The following is a 20,807-nucleotide window of genomic DNA, read 5'->3' as shown; positions in this document are numbered from 1 at the left end:
GATAAACTTAAAAAAAATATAATATGACATTATTAAAAATATTATTCATGGGATATTTATCCTTGGTCATTAGAATTCATATTAAATATACTGTATATACTGTATATGCTACTAAGAGGCCCTAGTTTTTCGGGTACTGAAGACGGAGGGGATTTGACTTCCTGAAAACCAGCCGAAATACGATAGGAGACGCTGTACGAAACTTTCCGAGCATGCACGACTGGCCAGCCGCATGGATGTTTGAAACGGATAATAACTGCAGCAAACCTTCCCACCACACCCGATCTATCTCTTTACTCCACATTCCTACACCCAGGCTATCTGTAATTAAGCGCTCATTTTTTCATAGACTTTCTTTTCTAATAAATTCTCTTCCCCGTTATATTGATCCGTTTGCTCTGACACTTAAAAATTTTACTCACCTCGTTTCAACATATTTATCGCATAAATGACTAGATAGCTGGATAAATGTTTGATGTTTTCTTTTATTCTATTTAAATTTGTAATAAATAATTATCATTTAATTATTTAATATTTGTTGTTATAAGTGCACTTTAAATTGACAGTCTTGCTTTATGTGTACGTCTTTATTGAAATTAAAATAAATTTAAAAAAAGCCACGAATATTGCAGTAGATTCTCCAGTCAGATTCTAGACCGCGCGCATTCAACACGCTGCGCACCGAGGTGTTTAAATGTTGAGGAACGACGTATATAAGTGGAGATGTTAAGACTGAAATGTGCGACAATTTGCACGGACTGCCTTTGTTTTTAAAATGGTTAAAAGCTATTGCTTCAAACAAGGGTCTTCAACCCGTGGCCCCCGGGCCTCATGCTACCTGCCGGCTAATTTCTTGCAACACCTAGAGGCTAAGGAAAATATCATTTCCAGCGACTCAATATAAAATATATATTGACACACTCGTCAAAAGTAAACAATATCTAAAATCTCATCGATTGATTGAACTTTTTAACCAATAAAGATAATTTCAATTTTAAATCATATGTTTTTTATTTTATTAATGTGGTGGTATAGTGACGTGAAGCATTGCGGCATCACGGACCATGTGAAATCGATTTTTGGCCCTTGCATTAAAAAAGGTTGAAGACTCTGGCCCAAATCATAAATTTACCAAATCATCCATTACGATGCGCCATTCATAATAGGTACCGTAAAACAACTGAAATAGTACTAATAAATAACTGAAATAAGCTTTAAAATTGTTTAATCCTCAATTACTGAAGCGGGGTGATGGTAGATCCACAGGCTGGTGTATTTGTTGTTTACTTCCAGGGTGACTTGGCAACATCGCTTATTGTCTATTCACATTATGTCTGCGGGTGAGCTTTCGTGAAATCCCGGACACTCTCGGATGGCTTTGCTGATGTGGGAGGGGTAGTACCGAGAGAGAGAGAGGAGGAGCGAATATAACGTTGCCAAATGTACATAGCCGCCCAACTTTGTCACGGAAAACGTGTGAGTCATAGGTGGCCAAGGGTATTTTGGCCCCGGCGCCGAGACAATATACCTTCTCAATTGGAAGGAATTGGGGATAATCCTTTCTCAGAAGCCCATGACATCCTAAGCTACCGCGCTGAACGAGGCAACTTTGGTGGAAGGCATACTTATTGTTACTCACATACAAGGAGAACGCGCGAGGTTTGTCAACACTGCTCCAGGAGCAGGTTCACGATGTTCACTCGGCGGAGGTCTGAAAGCGACTCACTGAGGCCACGCCTACTGTTTGCTGATTGGCAAAGGCAAAGTCACATGTCGAGAAACTTTCCCTCCCCTAATCTCCACTTGCTTTGGCCACACCAGCTCACCCGTAGAGATAAAATGAACAGAGTATAGCTACTTAGTAGCTTCAAATCTACTCCCCCTCCTCCCACCTAACTGATTTTTGGCAGTCTATCTCGCCCTTAAGAATTTTTAACATTGTGCAAAGTGATCTGGGGACTCAGTATGTCCCCGCTCCACTAGTTTCGTTATAGATACCACATATTTTTTATTTGAATTAACTACTATAGTAAAGTGAAGTAGTGTCTATTAATTTATTTTGCATTTTTTTATAATAATTTAATTATGAGGACCTGATTGAAAATAAAATAAAATATGATGCTACGTTTATTTAAATGGAAGGTTATTTCAAAAAATATTTTAAAAAATATTAAATATTGAAAATATCAAAATCTAAAAATCTACAACTGTTGAAAGCAATTTAAAATTTCAGAAATGAATGGTGGTTTTGACAAAATATCAGTAGTTATTAAGAAATTAAATTAATAATTTGGGGATTTTGCATGTCCCAACGCCAGTAGTAACGTCTCAAAAAACTGCACCGGTAGTTAAGGGTAAAGTTGACGCATTTAAATGACGAAAATCTTCGCTATCCGTCAGAAAAGCACGAGAAAAAAATGGCGAGTAATCTCGTCATGCGTGTGCAACGTATTAAATGGCAATCGCATAGCCAACCGAGTTTCTCGGAGAAATACGATGTAATTAGTAAATTAGTAAAATTTATTTAACTTAAAAATTCATTTAATTTAAAAGTTTATTTAATTCAAAAGTTATTAAATTGAAATACATACCCGAAATGTGTATAGATATGGCTATTATTCAAGGATGGAATTTTATGTAACACCGAGGTATGGTAACAAACCACCCCCTCCATGTACGTACATGACTGAAAATCTCTACACAAATACTATTTAATTCACTTAGCAACTGAGGGATCATATACTGGATTGGTGTTTACTATTAACCTTGAAATATATTTAAAGAAAATCTTATATCCTTAGTCTAAAGTCAGAGCCGCTGACCAAAATTTGTGATTACATTCTTGGCCAAGAAACAAAAAGAAGGAGGAAGATTTATTGCGGGTAATTCCTTATTTCAAGGATCATACATTAAAAGTTCATTTAATTATCAGAAGAGTAAATGCACTCGGATTAGATATTTCAGTTAAACTTTCTAGAATTCTCAATTTCAAATACATATTTCAGGTAGTGATGTACAAATACAGCTTTTCCTCATGAAGACTTAAATGATGCTGAAAATTAGAAGAGTCAGGCGCATTGTGACTGAAAAGCACAAGCTAAGAAGAGAGAAGAAATATAAGTGGAGTAAGAAAAGGTAAATATCTAGCTCCTAAGATAGAATATATAGATATATAGCGAAACAATGGATATTTTATGATGAGGGATATAGCACTGAAAAAAGTTTGACCTAAAGCCATACTATTCAGGGTAGAATAAAATTTTTCAGTCTTAGTTCATTCCCAACAATGTAAACGCAAAAGCTCATTCTTGGGACCAGGAACTGTTACTGATAGGAATATGGGTACTGGTAGTAAGTGTTTTGAGCAAAAGCATGAAGATTAGCCTAATGCCATAGAAGGCAAGCATTTAGTTTTTATTCATTGGAATATTGTTCCATACTTTTTGCGTAAACATTCTCTTTAAAAATGTTATATAAAACAATTCATTTTTTTAATTTTTTACTATTTCTAACTTCTGCCACTTATGAATAGCATTTACATCTTATATTTCTGACAAATGACAAATTTAGAAATAAGTTGAAACCTATAACTGTAAAGAAATAACTTTTTCAAAGGCCCTAGGATGAGAAATTGCTACCATTTTAAGAGTAGAGATATCTGAAAATATTATATGCTCCAAATTCCACAATAGTTACACTAGAAGTCTTGTACTAAAAGGTAAATAGAAAAATGTCAATAACGTCATATTGTACGGCACTTCATCTATAGTTGGACTTTAATTTGTAGAGGCTCTATTTATATAAGATACAATAGATGAATACGTTTGCACTAACTTTATGCAAGGGTTCTATGAACCGCCATAATCTATACTTGAATCTGCCTAATGACACAGGTAATAACTAAGATGGCAACTATTTAGGAACCGGAAACATTTACTTTAATCCTCACACGTCAACTGGACTAACTAATGTTGATACTTTACTCTAGGGTAAATATAAATATGAAAGTGTTCTAAGCAGCTAAGATAATGTTCTCCTTGTTTTTCTAGACGTTCTGAATTCATCAATTTCTCCATCTACCAGGTTTTTGCAGCGTTGGTTGTCAGAGGTTGACGACAGTTCCGCTGGTATTCCATCAGGCATCTTCAGGCCAAACTACCTCAGTACTGTCCTGGTCGAAGTTCGGACCTGATTACTCCAATTGTCAAAGTAATGAAGTCAGGACTTGAAACCGTCGTTGACCTTTGACAACCAGAGTGGCAAAACCCCGGAGGATGGAGAGATCAAGATAAGATAATCTCTAAATGAGTCATAACCTTGCTCTCAACACTTGACTACATTGATTCCTTTGAATCAGTAATTCAAATATCTCAGTTGGATCTTTATATAATTCTCTAAGGCTTCGTTTTGGTAGCTCTTTCTCCTAAAATTGTTTCAAATAGTACTGAGAAACCTACATCCGCCGTGTGACTTAAGAAGGGAGTGGAAGGTGGTCAAGAATAGAAAACAGGAGAAAATTCAAAATGGATAAATGGAAGATAGTTAAAGAGGACTTTGTGGCATGAGAGAAGACGTAATAAAAACGATATTGAGTAAGGAATGGGCTATGTAAATGATGGAGACAGTATATATGTACAGCCTGAGAGAAGAAAAGTGGGAGAGAGGTTTGAATAAGGGAAAAGGTGATGCGTTTTCGTAGATTCAGAAAGATGTAAAATAACAGATATTTCAAGAGGGCGTGAAACATTAATTTTGAGGAAAAATACACGAAAGATGAGTGAGTGAAAGGGAATTGTGTTTGTGTAACATTTGATGTAGAGAGGGGTGATTTCGTTGAGAGAAGAGAGGTGTCGTTACATGGTACAATGAAAAAGATACAGAAAGACGGTAAGACAAAGGCACAAAAGGAATAAAAAAAGACATTACAAAATCTCTATACACACAAACATAAATGTTAGGTTACTTGAAAGAGCTACAAAGACAAAAAGAAAGGTGGACTGAGTAAGAGAAAGGATTAATTGGAGATGGTAGATAGAATATGAGGCATCTAAAATACATTTAACATATGGAGATAGGAAGGATAAATGAATTACGCCACGCGCATGCGCAGCGTGAGAACTCACCGAATGGCAGCTCGAAGCGGCAGTCGACCAGCAGGGAGTGGCCCGTTTGACCTTTGGTGCCCACAACCTCGCCTTCCTCCATCACCAGCTCTGCCTCCAGCCCCAACCATTGTCCCACGCCCTCCTGCAATGAAAACATAGAATAGTATTGTAAACTCATTTTCATATGACCAGGAATGGATTAAGGCCGTTGTTTTTGGGAGGACGGTTCATTACTTTCCACGGCGCCTTGGTGTTACGAAGAAACCTATCAGCGATAATTCGTCACAAGCCATGTATACTTAGACAAGTACACTGCATATCTATAATTTTTAAACATATATTTAAACAACTTCGTCTTCATCTCAGTTTAGGCATTTATCAAAAATAAATGTAATTTAATGTGAAAAAATGGTCCGCAATGATTCAAATTACTGTTAAAATATTCTGTAATGATATTACGAAATGAAATCATTTTTGTCTCCCTAGTGGAATAAAACATTTCACAGGAGAGCAACCTTGAAGATTTTCCAACAACCAACAAATTTTTAAACTATTTCAGAAATTACAAGTGGTGGGCGCTCCCATTGATCTGCAACTGCATCATATATGCAAAAAGTTATTGTAGTTTTGTTTATGAATATTCTTCAATTTTAAGAGGTAGAACAGCGTTTCTCAGCCGCTGAGTGTAGCTAGAATTGGAGACCAGTATTGAAACCCACTATTTTATTTTCACGACGGAAAACGAAAAAAGTTAACTTATTAAAGACCAAGAATGCATTTAGCTTACACTTTGGCATCCTTCCTTCTCCCTGACTGTTAAAGCCCATTTAAATGTCGGAATAAAGGCAAAGCACAGCCTCCTTCACGGCCACAATGTCCAACTTTGACAAGTATATTATGACGAGCTAACAGACACTGAGACAACGTCGTGAAGGAGGCCATCGGCCACTACGAGAGCAATAAAATATTGAATCCGATAGGTTCAAACCACCACAATCGTATAACTGCATTGTAAAACTTGCCGCTTTACTACTATGCCAACTCACTCGCTACTTTCAATGGCATCTCGTTACGAATTTTCTTAAGTAATGCACGGAAAGATTCACTCTTCTAAAGCCAAAAAGTAAAACTAATTTTAACGCAAATTAGCACTATTTGCAGTGATATTTCGGCAGATAGTGCATATATATTTTAAGTTAGTTAACTCTTATCAAAAGGCTACAGCGTTAATTGTAAGAAAATATACTCCAACATATCAGCCAATTCACGAGAGAAAGTAAATTGAAGTACTAGAGATGGTATAATATCTAGCAGGAGCTGTACAAGTCCTGTAGTATTATACATTGCACATATCCCGCACATATTTTCCCTTTATCATTTAGTAATAAAATACTGCAAGACCTGGGAAAATTGTTCAAATTTCCCTCCTAACTTTACTATGGAAAATAACAAAACTCAATTTCCAAACTGCGGCGAAAGTGGCTCGGCTCTATTCGCTGCAATACTTTTGAATTCAACTCTACACAGCCTCGGCACGTGACCTACAATACCTGTAGATTTGGCAACGCTGAGTTCACAGTGGTTCTCTCTCTTTCTCTTGCTCTCTCTCCTGGGTATACTTTTAACCAGTTTACTTACCAGGAACCAGTTCACTTGTACTTTCCATTTCTTTTCAAGGAAAGCTTTCAAGAACGCGTTGCTAGAAGGCGAAATGATAACTTACAAAACCCCATCCACCAGACATATACCCTCAATAGGTTCCTCGTAGTAAATCGTAGTATATTTGGAACTGTCATTGACCTTAGACTACCACCGTGGTAAAACCTCGGAAGATGGAGAGATCCAGCTAAGATAACCTCAAAATAAGTCTTAATCTTTCCCTCAACACTTGACTACATTAATATACGTAGGTTACACATTAATGAATATGTGTAGTATATTATACTAATTCGTTAACTATTGAAACACGCAGTTCCCAAAATAGCTGAATATTTAGGCAAAGATCCTTTAACTACCCGTTTTTAAAACGAAGCCCACGCTCTAATCTGGCCTTACCATAATAAATGTAATTCAATGTTGAAATGCCATAATTGTACAAAAGTTTTCACCTGTATTAGTTTATAAATTGCCTTGTAGATTTGCATGTATCACCTTTATCTTTTCTTGTTTCGTTTTTATTTCCTAAGCAAAGCGCTCTTTAAATACTGGAGTATTTGCACAAAACGGATGATTTTTTGAACAATTTTTATGGATGGTTTATAAAATACTCCTATGAGGTTGAGAAGCCTCCTAGAATGTTTTAATATTTTTCGAATGACGAAAAAGGTACGTTACGAGACCTTGTTCGTAAGTTGAAAAACCTAAGTAAGACAACAAAAAGGTGCAGTTAACCTTGATTAATGCAACACTGGATTAAAATTTTGCGTTAACTCACGATGATGACGAGCTGATCTTGCTGCTCCTTTCACGTGGCTGGAGGTGACAAATTGCACTGCCCGCGGGAAGGAGGTACGGGCGAAACGCTGACAAGTTCCGGACTTAAATGATGCTTCATTTAGATTGCGTCCAAAACGCGAGATCGTCAACGCCATACCGCGTTGCGTCGCCCTACCTCAATGGCATCAAATTTGAAATTTCGGGCACACTTGAATGTTTTGAATGTTCGTATCTCTGAAAGTTCTTAAGTCGAATGTCCGTATCTCAGAAAGTTCGTAGTCGAATGTTCGTAGGTTGAATGCTCGTAAGTCGAATGTTCTTAAGTCGAATGTTCGTAAGTCGAATGTTCGTAAGTCGAATTTTCGTAAGGCGAATGTTTGTAAGTCGATTGTCCGTAAGTAGAGGACTTAATGCAATGAGATTACGAAATAAAATATTTTCTCTCTATCCCTTTTTCTTTCTCTCGGTACTCTTTCTCCCCATCACCGATGTCCACCGAACGTATGTCTCACGAAGGGAACTCTACCCTACATGCTTGGATCACTCAGCCACAAAGATAAATTGAACAAGGTCCACCACGTGTGCTAGGATGTTGTCATGTCGATCCTGATGCCATGCGCAGACGCCGATGAATGCTCTTTTCATTTGTTTACTCAGAGCTGGAAACCGTGACGTTAGTGAGCTCCTCCTGGGTAAATCTAGTGCAACGCAAGCGATTCGAATAGATGCTGAGACCAATTTCCCCAATGCTGAAGTGCACAAGTGATTTATCTGTTTACGTAGGTGATCTAAAAGAATATTAGCGCCTTTGTAGTAAGTGAGCCGACGTGGAGGTCTTCTCCGCTGCTGTGAAACATACCTGGACTAATTGAAAACACCGAATTATCAATACCAAGACGCATGTATTGCTAAAAACCGTGATTAACTCAAGCACATAGGGACCACGAAAGGTTTAACAATATGTCTTGAATTTCTTTGCCACAAATAGAATCAGAAAAGATTTTGATATCTCCTCCACAGATAGCTCTCCTCGAGGTCTAAAATAAGCTGTATTTAAATGTGTTACTGTTATATAAGCATAATTAGCACCATATAATCTCTGGTTGGTACACTTTCGAAAACCATCCAAAATATTAAAAAAGATAAGGCAATAAATTACACATAAAAAAGTAAATTATAATGCACAGGATATAACGAAAGCGTGGAAATACCTATGCTTTGACAAATGACAGAGAACTATGTGATAAATACAATAGAAAAAAATATCAAATGGGGATAGTTCTAACATTATTTCGTTAATTTAACTCTTCCAAATCAAGAAGAAAGATCAGAAGAGTGCTCAAAAGTTTAAATGTGTAACCGCTGTATTTCCCTTGGTTTTCACATATGAAACGCTTCGTTCACGATCCTTTCTTCTTGGTCACGTACAAGCACCCTGCTAGTTAGCTATATTGGTTGATTTTCACAGAGACGCTGTGGTGATACAAAATATATAGGACTCTTCTGCTGTGTTCTCCCAAAAGAACCCAGAAAATATTCGCAACCACGAATGTGACGGCAAGAAATTTCTCTCCTCCAGGGAAATAGCGATGAAAGGCATTCCTTTGAGCTTTTCTCATGACCTTTTATCTCTTTGATGCGTCCTCAAGAATTCAGGACAAAACCGAAAAATATACGCGCCGGAATGGGGGCAATTACGACAAGAGTCTGGCCCTGCAAATGTCAGAGAAGTTTTTCCAGGTCAGATAAAACATTTTTTTTCTGTCCCAGACTGTTTATTAAACGAGCAGCGCGTTGCAATTCTACCTGTAATTGCTGCTACTGCTAAATGTTTCCTCCCAGAATTAGACGCATCATTAGTTTTCACGCATCAATTGCTTGCACCGACGCAAAAATTTGCATGAGATAAAGCTTGTCTATGCTTGATATGTAAGCATAATACAGTGGAACTTGGTTATAACGGCATCGGCTGTAACGTCAACTCGGGTTTAACGTCACATTTTATACCGACCAGCCAAAACTGAACATTTTATGTTGTACAAAAACCCGTTTATATCGTCAACAAATATTGCGACGCTCGGGTATAGCGTCAAAAATTTTGCGATTCTTAGGTTGCAAAAGTGGTAGTGTGATTGTATTATGTCCCAAATTTCATAGAAACCATGTGTAGAAACATCAAAAGCAAAAACAGGTCACAAGCTGGACGTTGAGGTGGTGACGGGATGCAACTCTTTTGTTTAATTGGTGTCTGGAGGGAGCGGTGGCTGTCCCGCATACCTGGATCTTACCCCTTCACACCCCAACATTCTACAAGGTCACTGATACAGGCGCACTGTATTGTATTGTATTCACTCAGATTTAAGGCTGCTTTTTTTATAACGTAACTCGGATATAACGTTAAAAATCTTCTGGTCCCTTTGATGACGTTATAACCAAGTTCCACTGTATTGTATGCAGCAGTATCACAGTGAAATAGAGATAAAAGCGGAAAATGAATCGATTCCATCCTGAAAATTTCGACCAATAAATATCACGGTTTTCTTTAAAACTGGTGGAAAGGAATGATTACCAATCATCTTTAATGTTGCTAAGATTAAAAAAAAACAAATCGCTCTGCCAGCTGAGCTAGGGAACAATTGAAGGGTCAATACTGAAGACATATGAGAGCTTCAGTGCATAAGAGATCCAGAAGACGTAAGATTTAGCACCTTAAGTATCTGCACAGCACAGGCCTATTGTAAATCTAAAGAGAATGCATCGCTCCATATCCACGTCTTTTCTTCTAGTTAGAAAACTTATGGTGTCACCTTCAAAATTTCTAGTTGCGTATCCTTGACAATTTTTGCAAGCACATTTAATATGAATACTATATATTTTACCTAAGTAATTTCTTGTCACCTAGGTTATTAAAGTCCAACTAAAAATAATATTCAAATTGTAAAATATGGCCGGAAAGTGCCAAGATGACAGCCCAATAAAAAATTGCACGAGACAAGTGATTTTTTAAGGAGTCAAAATCTGGTGTGAAAATATATACCAAGGGTGCACTTGGCCATGTAAATATATTAGCTTTTCACGCGAATTGAACCCAGTTATCCCGATTTCCGGTAGAGTATACTAGTCTACCTACCATGCCATATTCATATTGAAACTTGGAATCTCGAAATTGAAAACTCATTCTTTCCCCTAGTGTAGTAGTGTATTCGCCTTTTTCACAATATGTTTTTTTAAGAGCGTCTATGGAATATTTAGTGTAATTATAATTGTTGCACAACGACATAATTCTACAAAAGATTTTTCAAACAACGTTCGAACATAATTCGTCACAATATTTTTTTAACTAAGAACCATTAAAAACTCATTTTTACGAATTGAAAAATTAAAGATAGAATTTACTCGAATCGAAAATGCAAAAAAAATCTATTGATGCATATACAGATAGGTTTTACATTCAAATTGGGCTTTAATAAATTGCGAAAAAAATCATTATTTCTACAGTTATGAAAAGTTCAAATTACTCTTACTTGCTGATTTTGATCAACTATGAGGAGAATACAAACTAAAAAAGAGAATTGAAAAGGACCGAATAATCACAAAAAATTCACATACTCACCTAACTACATAATAGTGGATGCATTGATATGCCTCTAGGTTTATCAACGCCAGTGAGCAGATTCTAATCTATGGAAATGAATGCAGCCTAACTCGTCAAGCATGGCTGGAAGGACGGGCGAAATACTTTTTTTCCCATCCATAGTGAACAAGGATTCGCTGCCAAGTTAATTAAGGATTGCTGAATTTAGACTTCAAGAAAAGCTTGAATTTTAATAACGAAAGAGTAATGTTACTAATGCAAGTAGAAAGCTGAAATTAGTTTTAAAAAATGTAGTATTTAAAAAAAGCTTAGTGTTTCAGTAATTATAATTTTCATATAAGCCAAGAACTAGCAAAAGAGGCTTCTAAAGGAATAAAAATACTCGCAATTAATATTAAAAACTAAATAAAATTAGAATTTTCAGGTCGATGCATAATCTTCGTGGAATTTTCTTTAGCTAAGTAGTTTCTGTAATCATAGTTGTCATATATGTCAAACACTACTATAGAAAGCTTCTAATTACTAATCATTCTGGCTATTAGATAAAAGAAACTAAATAAATGTAGAATTTTCAGACGTATCCTCGTGGAATTTTCTCTACTTTAATGAAAATGACTTCAATGAACAATTACACTTGGCTTATTTAAATCATTCTGCAGTACATGATAATACAAATTAAATGCTTTGACATCATATTATTACTTATTTACACCATGGATGAAATTCTACGTGAAATATTTTGTGGCTCAGCCAGGATGATTAAAAATGATTTTTCAAGGCGAATTTCGTCTTTGATGATTAAACCCGTGCGCGTGACTTTGTGCAAAGTTTTTTGTTTAACAAAGTTCCGTGGAATATTATATTTAATTCTCGCTCCTAGGTAGTAGCAGCACAACCGAAAGATGGGCCGAGTTCAGTACTTTTCAATAAGTACGTATCGCCAATTGACTAAAGTGTTTATACTCAACTATTTATTTTAGAAGACTGGAGCATATACTGTTATGAAGAAAGAACCATGACAAGAAGAAAACATATTTCCTCATTCCGATATAACTGACCGAGGCATTGCCCAATTTAAAACATGTCATCGTAGATGTATTCGAATTCATTATTGTGTATTGTGAAACTAAAAATCCACATTAAATTAAAAATGTCGGACATTACAGGGACGTATACGGGCTACATCGATTCCATTGAAAATGCAGCATTTTAGGCATTAAAATTTCAAAATATTTTAAACATTAATATTTTTTCATGAGTTATTAATGTTCCGTGGCTTGACGAATTCGACTATTTCGCACACCTCAATAAGGCTAAGAGTTACTTCAACTTTCAATAAATAAAATAAATTTAAAATTAATGTAAAATTGGTGCATCAAATTATTTTAAATGATTTTCTTGATGATAGATAAACCAGTGAAAAAAAATTGAGTTATAACAATTACTATAATTTTCCGGGTGAAACGAAATTTAATGCCTATTAACCTCAGATTCACACACCTCTGTCTTGACAAGGCAATAAGGACACGCACTGGAAATGTATAACGAGCGTTTTTTTTTCAAATTTTGACAGTACTTGCAAACATATCCCGGTTAATAACCCGAGAAACGGTTTTAAATTAAAACCGAGTGAACTAATTGCATGAGCACAGAGCTATTCGGAAGGAAACTTTGTATGACCTCAAAATTTCCGTCTGGGAATGTAGGAGAGAGAGAGTATAATTTAATCCTCGTGCATTACGTAAGGCAGGTTGGGGTTGTAAGGAGGCTATCTGCTGGAGCCCGTAACTCGTCCTTACCTCGTTGGAGTACTGCACTACATGCAAGGGCAGCCAGTGGTAGCCGAGAGCTCGATCCCATATCATGCCCTTGTTCCACACCTCGATGAGTAGACCCGTGTTGATGTCATTCGTTTCGCTGTGGATGAAAAAGAAAAAGTACGAAAAAGTCAATAACCACAATCGCACAGAGCCACAAAGCTAAAATAATTATGCTAAACTAAGATGAAAAAGTTAAAAGTGAAAATTAATGATTTATATTACATTATGATTATATGATTCTGTGCCATGTTATTGTTTTTCTTTTTTTATATGAAGTTGAAAATTGTAATGTATAATAAATGCTAATCTTTCTTTGTTGCCACTATGTAGGACAAATGGAACCTTCTGACAAGCCATAAGGCTTAGAAGGACCAAGTTGCTGATAAGGCAATCTGTAATAATATAAAACAATAACAACAACTCATTGAGACTCTCTTGAGTCACTATTACTGCAACTGCTTTATTATTTTAAATATTGTATCGTTTTAAAATTTTGTATTATTTTATTGGTTAATTGTGCACAGATATATTTTGTGTGTCATTGAATCCATTTCAAATTTCAAATATTATTATTAATTTTGTATTATTTTATTGTTTAATTGTATACAGATATATCTTGTATGTGTGTCAATGAAACAATTTCAAATAAACAAATTTCATTATTATTATTATTATTAATTAAATTAGATATCCCTCCTCATTCCAATTCATTAACGTAAGCATCATATTCGCAACAGCCATAACATTAAAACTAGATTTATGAAATTCATCTCAGCCACTACCCAGATACCTGATAGATTGCCAACTTACAACATAAAAATTAGCTCAAAAATACCATTCTTTGCCATTATAAATCACTAAGCACAAGTCACGTAAAACGTGCCACGGGTCATAAATTATCTACACATTGTAAGAGACCCGATGTTTTTGCTAAAAATGTATCATTCTACTTTTAAAATATACTAAGTATTTATTTAATTTACTTAGGGTTAATTTTACTAGCGTTTTCATATATACTAAATTTGGAATTTAAGAATCGAGGCCCTGAAGAGGGAAAGGAGAAGGCAGAAGTTTTATGAAGACAAACGTAAAAAAAACATCAGCCAATGGGTGAGAATACAAAGAATGTAAAGACAAGTAAACAAGCTAAGGTAGAAGGCAAGAAACTAATTGTAAAACATTTATTAAAACTCATGCCCAACTACTGATGAAGGACGATGAGTAAAAATTCATTTTGGCCGAGCAGATGGTGGTGATGTCATTGATCAATAGAAAAATAGGCAGAAAGTATACCTAATTATCCGTAATCCTACGTTATTAAAAGCTACGGTATAAAAAGCTAGGAATAAGCTTAATTTTTCACGATAAGTTGAAGTATTAACAACTGCTACCAAGTTCGCCACAGTAGACTGGCGTTTTCTTGAAATTTTTGCACGATAGGGAATATAAATTTTAGCTGAAAACAATATATTTCCCACGTAGACCCTCGCTTTGAAGAGGAAATACCCCTGAGGTTATACATTAATGTAATAGTTTAGAAATAAAAGGTACTTTAAACTTTGCGCATTCATCTACAATAAATCGGATTTTAAAGCTGAAATAACATATTGAGACCAAAGCTATGTGATTTGAGAGGTAGAATATTTAGATAATCAACAACTGAAAATCTAAGCTTTTCCATTGAATAGATTTTTTCGCGGAAAATGTATGTACAGAAAATATAATACCTCCGACGCACGACATGTTATTCGTCATCCCTCGTCTTATGAACTTAGAGGAGCAAGCTATTTGGATTTAGAATATGTTCTATTTTAAATGCATGATTTTAGGCCTTAGCTGTGACTGTCATTTACGATAGAAGAGTGTGTACATTGCGATATTTGATTAAAAATTAGGTGCCATTTTATTGACATAAAAAAGCTTGTAATCACATTTTTCCATGATATTTATGGATAGGGCAGGAGTTTCTTTTTGACCACAAAGAGCTAGTTCTCAGATAGTCAGACGTGTTCTAACTACAGTTATTCGCCTCTTATCATCAAAATAAAGATTTAAAAAACTAAAACAGTCAAAAGGCTATACAGGGTTACTGCTATTATTTTTCGGCGGATAAGTGATTTTTTGAGTTCTCTTAATATTTGTTCCGATTTATAAAAATAATGGCAAAGATATTAATCTATATAGTTCCCAATATCTGATCTTTTCTTCGTGGATCGAATTTGGTCTAAGCGTTCACTTTCCTGGAAATGGGTTGGTTAGGCAAAGAAGTACTTAAATTGTGGTGAATTATACGGTTGACGCTACTTCAACGAATAAACACTTCGATAAATTCAATAAATCTTTGGCTAATTACAATTTCTGTATGATCATGTTTAAAAATGTACCATTTTGCATGAATTATAACCTAAACGCGTAATTCAAACCATATTTAAATCAATTGTGATCGCAATCAATCCGTCATTTATGGTATATATTCCAGGTCTGGTAATTGTTTGAAACTTGAGCAATCGCCTAATTTTTATGAAATGGTCAGCAGCTTTCTGAAGACTCATGCCTACAAATTCTTTTTTATCTCTAAGAAGCAAATTTTATCGCTACATTGTCTCCGAGGGATATATTTTCCACTTCAGAGATGAAATTTCATTTACAGAAATTACGTTGACAAGAAACTTCCCCTGGACCGGGAATCAAACCATGGATTTTTGGTTTTTCGGGCCACTGCGCTACCCATGTTATTTAATTACCATGGCAATTTTTAAGATATGGAAGATACTTGAGCATAGCGTTCCGAGATACCTGAACTGAATGAACGAACGAACGGCTTATGAAATTCTGAATGACTGAACGTCCGTCATTTACTGTATAAATTAGGAAATCCGAAAGTCTGTGATTCGATTCCTGATTCAGGGAAAATGCTTATCATGGCATTTCATGTAAATTACACCACCTTTCATCCGGCGGACTCAAAATTTTACCCATTAGTTTGCATATTGGACATAATGATTTTAATACTAAATTTTTTATGCTCCCAAACATGTACAATTATTAGAACAACATACAAATAGTGAAGCTCTAGGTTACCCTTAAGAATGAAACCAGTGAAGGGGTAACCATTCAAGTAAATGGTAACAAAGGTTATAATAGCTATGTACCTACAATCGACATACTAAGTTTAAAAAAAGTAATATACCAGAATGTAAGTCAAAATACCTATTATGTGGGAGACATGCGCCCAGATGCCTCAAACTAACCTTAATGCATTAATTTTAGTGGTACAAGAAACAAGGAGTAAGCTCAATTTTTCACAGTAAGCTGGAATATTGCCAACTACTAACCTATACTCAGCGAGTTGGCCCGTGGACGGGCGTTTTCTTAAAATTAGCTTGTATGCAATTTTCAAAAGACTCATATCAATATTCTTTTTTATCTAAAATAAGAAACTCTTTCCCCAATATTTTCTCCGAGGCAAATATTTTCCTCTACTGAGATTTGTTTTCATGTTTGACCTAAATGTTGATTTTAACAATAATAATTATATGCAACGTTAAGATTTTGAGGAGACATACTAAGTTTTAAACGCGTGATATACCTGGATATAAGCAAAAACACGATTGAGCAAGCACAGAAGATTAATAAGCAAATACAATCAATTTGAGAAAGATCCGTCCAGATGCTTCCTCAACAAGATAATGCGTTTCAGCACTAGAATGAGTAGTGGGAGAAGAGGATAGACCTTATTCCCCATTAATCCAACGAGTCCCTTGTGGATAATGCGCTCGAATCGATTGAGACCAAACAGTTCATCATTCCGAGTCAGAAAAGCAGTACACACATCGGCAGTGATTAATCGATGAATATTTTAAAGGAGTAATATGGCCTCAGGCTACGAAAGTCGAAAAGCAAAGTGCAGGTTACGACGCTAAAAAAAGGATTCATCGCTCCTGCATCGCCGTTCTCAAAGCTCCATGTATTTGCATTGCATGCTGCCGCATGAGATATGCACTTGATCCGACCAGACGATATTTGATTGCTTTGTGCAGAATGCTCAGCGCCATATCCAATCGGAAATGAGTTTATTCCGCTAATCCTCTGCGTGGTTCATTAAAGGGGAGAAACGAGTTCCATTTCCAGTAGCTGTCTATTTCACGAAACACCGTTTATTCCCTATGAATAATAATTCCTGATATCCCTCGGTTTGCCATAAAGGCAAAAAATGCATTCTTTAATCAAGGGAAAGTAAATGAAATATTTCTCGGATCCGAAACTGACTTTAAGGATCATGGTCAGCCATCGTCGTTATAGCAATAAAATACGTTTTCATTTAATCTCTTTAAGCACGACTATGAAGTTTCCACAAGAAAATTTATCAAAACACTGTATTTATTACAAAGGTAACGGACTTTTAACAACTTCTTCTCTGAGCATTTCAGAATCATTTCAGAAATTTATTTATTTTATTAGCTTTCACAGAATCACAAATGATATTAAACAACTTAGGTCACGGGTATTATCCCTCCGCGACATCATGTAGGAGGGCCGTTTTTTTCAAGTTCCGATGGGCCATGAACAGACGACGATATGATTGATTAAAAATTATTTCTTAGCTAAATATTGAGCACATTTGTGGTGGCCTTTCGAAATAATCGCCTCGGCGATTGAGGTATTGGTCGTGCCTGTGGTCAAGTTTTAATACGCTTTCTTCATAGGATGTTGCCACCAATGACTACCAATGAATTTAGCCTTTGTCCTGAATCTCATCGCCCGTTTGAAAACGCTTCCCTCGTCGCCACATCATTATGACAGCGTAAAGATGGAAATCACACGGCACACGTCATTGTGCGGCGGGTGATCGAAAATGTCCCATTGAAATTGCCCAAGGAGCAGTTGGGTTGCATCGGCGCTGAGATGCCGTTGTCATAGATCACAACACTTCCAGAAGTCAGCATATCTCTACTCTTTTTAAAAATGGGAATGGGCGTAATGTGTCATAGCAGTTAGCTGCATTAGCGTTGTCACTGGATGCACGAAACCCACGAGCAACACACCTTTTCGTACTAAATCACGGATGCATTGCTTGTTCAATTGTTGGGAGGATCGCCTGAATTTTCTTTGTTTGCGCAGTGATTTTTGGTGCATCCATCGTAGCAATTTTTGCTTTGATTCATGAGTACCGTATTTAATCCGTCTTACCTATGGCCACAATGAATTTAAAAAAATTCTCTTTTATTGACATGTCAAGTGAATGCTGAAGTAATTGTCAAAACATGTCAATGCTGAAGCTATTTGGCGAGCTTTCTGGCTGTCGCTCTCCAGTGCATATTTGGTTGGAGAATTAATTGAGGCATTGTAGTTAATGAGATTGCCACTAACCTTAAACTAAAAACTTACGGTCAGAAATAACTTGAGCGTATGGTGCAGAGGATGCACAGTTGCCCCATCTGCGCAGTACCCGCCTACCGCTTGCATTATATTATAGATGAGCTATCGGTGGTTGAAAATAAACGGCCCTCGAACATCTACTTGCTATTGTGAAAGCCACCGCAATGGGTGAGCGGCGGTTGGTGTCAGGAACCAGCCGTCAACATGTCATGTACGGATCTCGAGAATCTTCGAATACGTTGAAGACGGATAGCGAGAATTCTCGTTTTTTGAAATCGAATCCTTTATTTTGTCAATTTAGTTTAATTATTTATACCTTGTTCATATGATACTGACATACATCATTAATATTTTAATTTTTCATAACTTTTACACTTCTTTATTTATTTATGTACTTATTTCCAATTTCCTCGTAAATAGCACCTTAAGGCCTTTAAAACGGAGGATTAATAAAGGGCGTCACACACATCCATGCTCTGAATAGGGACCGTACACCCAGGTGGGATTCGAACCAACGACCTTTGGTTTGGCAGGCGAGGACTTTATTCCACCGCCACCGAGGCCGACGATCAGCTTTTAACTTTTATGATGTCTGCATATATTTATTGTTTAAGCAATGCCATATTTTCGAAGTTGCTAACTAAACGCATTAACATCGCATCAAAAAATATAAACGACAAACCTTAGTAAGTACAAATGAAACCATTTAAATTTGTTAAGGAATTACAAAACAATCGCACTTTGACGAGAGGAGTACATATTAAAGTGTTTAGGTTTAGGTACCTGCCGGAACAGAGGGGTACTATGGGTTTAAACGTTTAGGTACCTAAGCAACGAGTCAACAAAAAAAAGAAAAGAAGATACGCGTACGATATATATGACTATTGAGTCCCATCTAGCATTTGATCAACTCTTTTTTATAATTAATCGGGAAAACAAATTCCTCCACCTATCCGTTAGAAATATCTCTTTCTAATTTTATCGTTTTCTGTCTGCCTCAAAAACATTGCGAGGTTCTTTGATGATGCTCTTTGTGTCGCTCTGAAAGATATATGATCTTAATAGCTCAAGCAAATCTAAACCTAGCTCGAGGCCTATGAGTCCTACCATGCGATGTTCATCTGCTGATGACGAGAAGGTTAGCAACCCTAGTCGCGAATTTCTTCATTTGAACTGTGGCGCTATGAAAGTAAACGCAATAAATCTTTCGATAAGCTTTTTAAAAAAGTAGCTACAGACGGTTTTATACTGGCATCATTTTTACTCATAATCTAAGGTGAGATTTAGAAACAGTTTAGAAAGATTGCCAATAAAATCAAGGATACAACTTGAAACACCTTCCCATGAAAAAGACCTTACAAATAGTTAAAAAAAGTATTCGGTGAGTAATACGTAAGTCATACTTCAAATACAATTTCACACATCTATGCAGAAAATACGATAGGAATTTAAGATCAGATTGTAAGATGACTTTCGATAAATAGTTATGAAACTTCTTTTTAAGCTGGATTAAAGGCATTAACTTCATCATCTAATATTATCTGATCTGATTTCCATCTTTACCATGAAAATTCGCATCGACTACTTAAAAGTTTACCCGATAAAAATAAATTTACTTCCAACATAAGAACACCATCTCTCATCGCAAAACTTAGACAACTATTTAAGGTGCCATATCCTGCAACAAACTGAATAAATAAATATTAAAACAACATTATTGAATTAGTAATTAAATAGGTTAAATTAAACATTATTTTGCATACGTCGGTTCTTTTTTGAATTACTTTAAGGTCTTTCGGAATTAATTTAATAATGAGGTGATTAAGTTTCCCGGAAATCAATTTTTAGCAGTAAATTGCAGTTTTGTTTTCCACATTTATGATTCCATTGCACAAGGTTACATCGCCAGACATCATTTTTATAAAACTAAGATATAAAATATTGATCTTAATGCCATTGTCAAGATTATGCAATGTCAAACAGAGAGACAAAATACATAAGATGCTCCTACATGACCTGAGACGTGAGAAAAAGTCTCCAGTCCCTTAGGTGGCTTGATGATGGAGAGAGTAGGGCAGCAAGACAGCTCAAATGTACTTACAAGAGGAAGTCCTGCTCCCAGCACGGGTTTTCGCCTTTGACTGTCACCGTGGTTGACTTGACATTCTGGAGCTTGAGCGTGACGTACGTGTTGAACTGTGAGGCTGCAAAAGAGGGAAGAAAAAAATTAATCGTCACAATTTGTCGGAGCAGAGAATTCTTCATACAGCGCCATTATCAACCAGATGAAGAGCATATTAAGGATGCTCCTTCAAGAAGATAAGTAATGGTTATATCCATGAAAAATAAATAAATATCATCTTCCAAAGTCTTATTTTTATATCAAGGGTTCATGGAAAAACCACAGAATTTATAAAAATTCAATTCTTCAAAGAACATCACGAACAATTCAAAGTATACCGGGACCAGCCA

General features: G+C 36.0%; 1 long non-coding RNA gene across 1 annotated transcript; it reads right to left on the bottom strand.

The window, feature by feature from the left end:
• Positions 1 to 5,129: 5,129 nt before the first annotated feature.
• Positions 5,130 to 20,535, bottom strand: LOC124166532. The gene is made up of 3 exons (XR_006866449.1): positions 20,437 to 20,535; positions 12,936 to 13,053; positions 5,130 to 5,247 (listed from the first exon to the last, which is right to left on the bottom strand). It is a non-coding gene; the product is annotated as an uncharacterized LOC124166532 (long non-coding RNA).
• Positions 20,536 to 20,807: the final 272 nt, after the last annotated feature.

Source organism: Ischnura elegans, chromosome 10 (assembly GCF_921293095.1).
Source record: "Ischnura elegans chromosome 10, ioIscEleg1.1, whole genome shotgun sequence".
NCBI classification, from domain to species: domain Eukaryota; kingdom Metazoa; phylum Arthropoda; class Insecta; order Odonata; family Coenagrionidae; genus Ischnura; species Ischnura elegans.
This window is presented reverse-complemented; position numbering and strand designations above follow the sequence as displayed.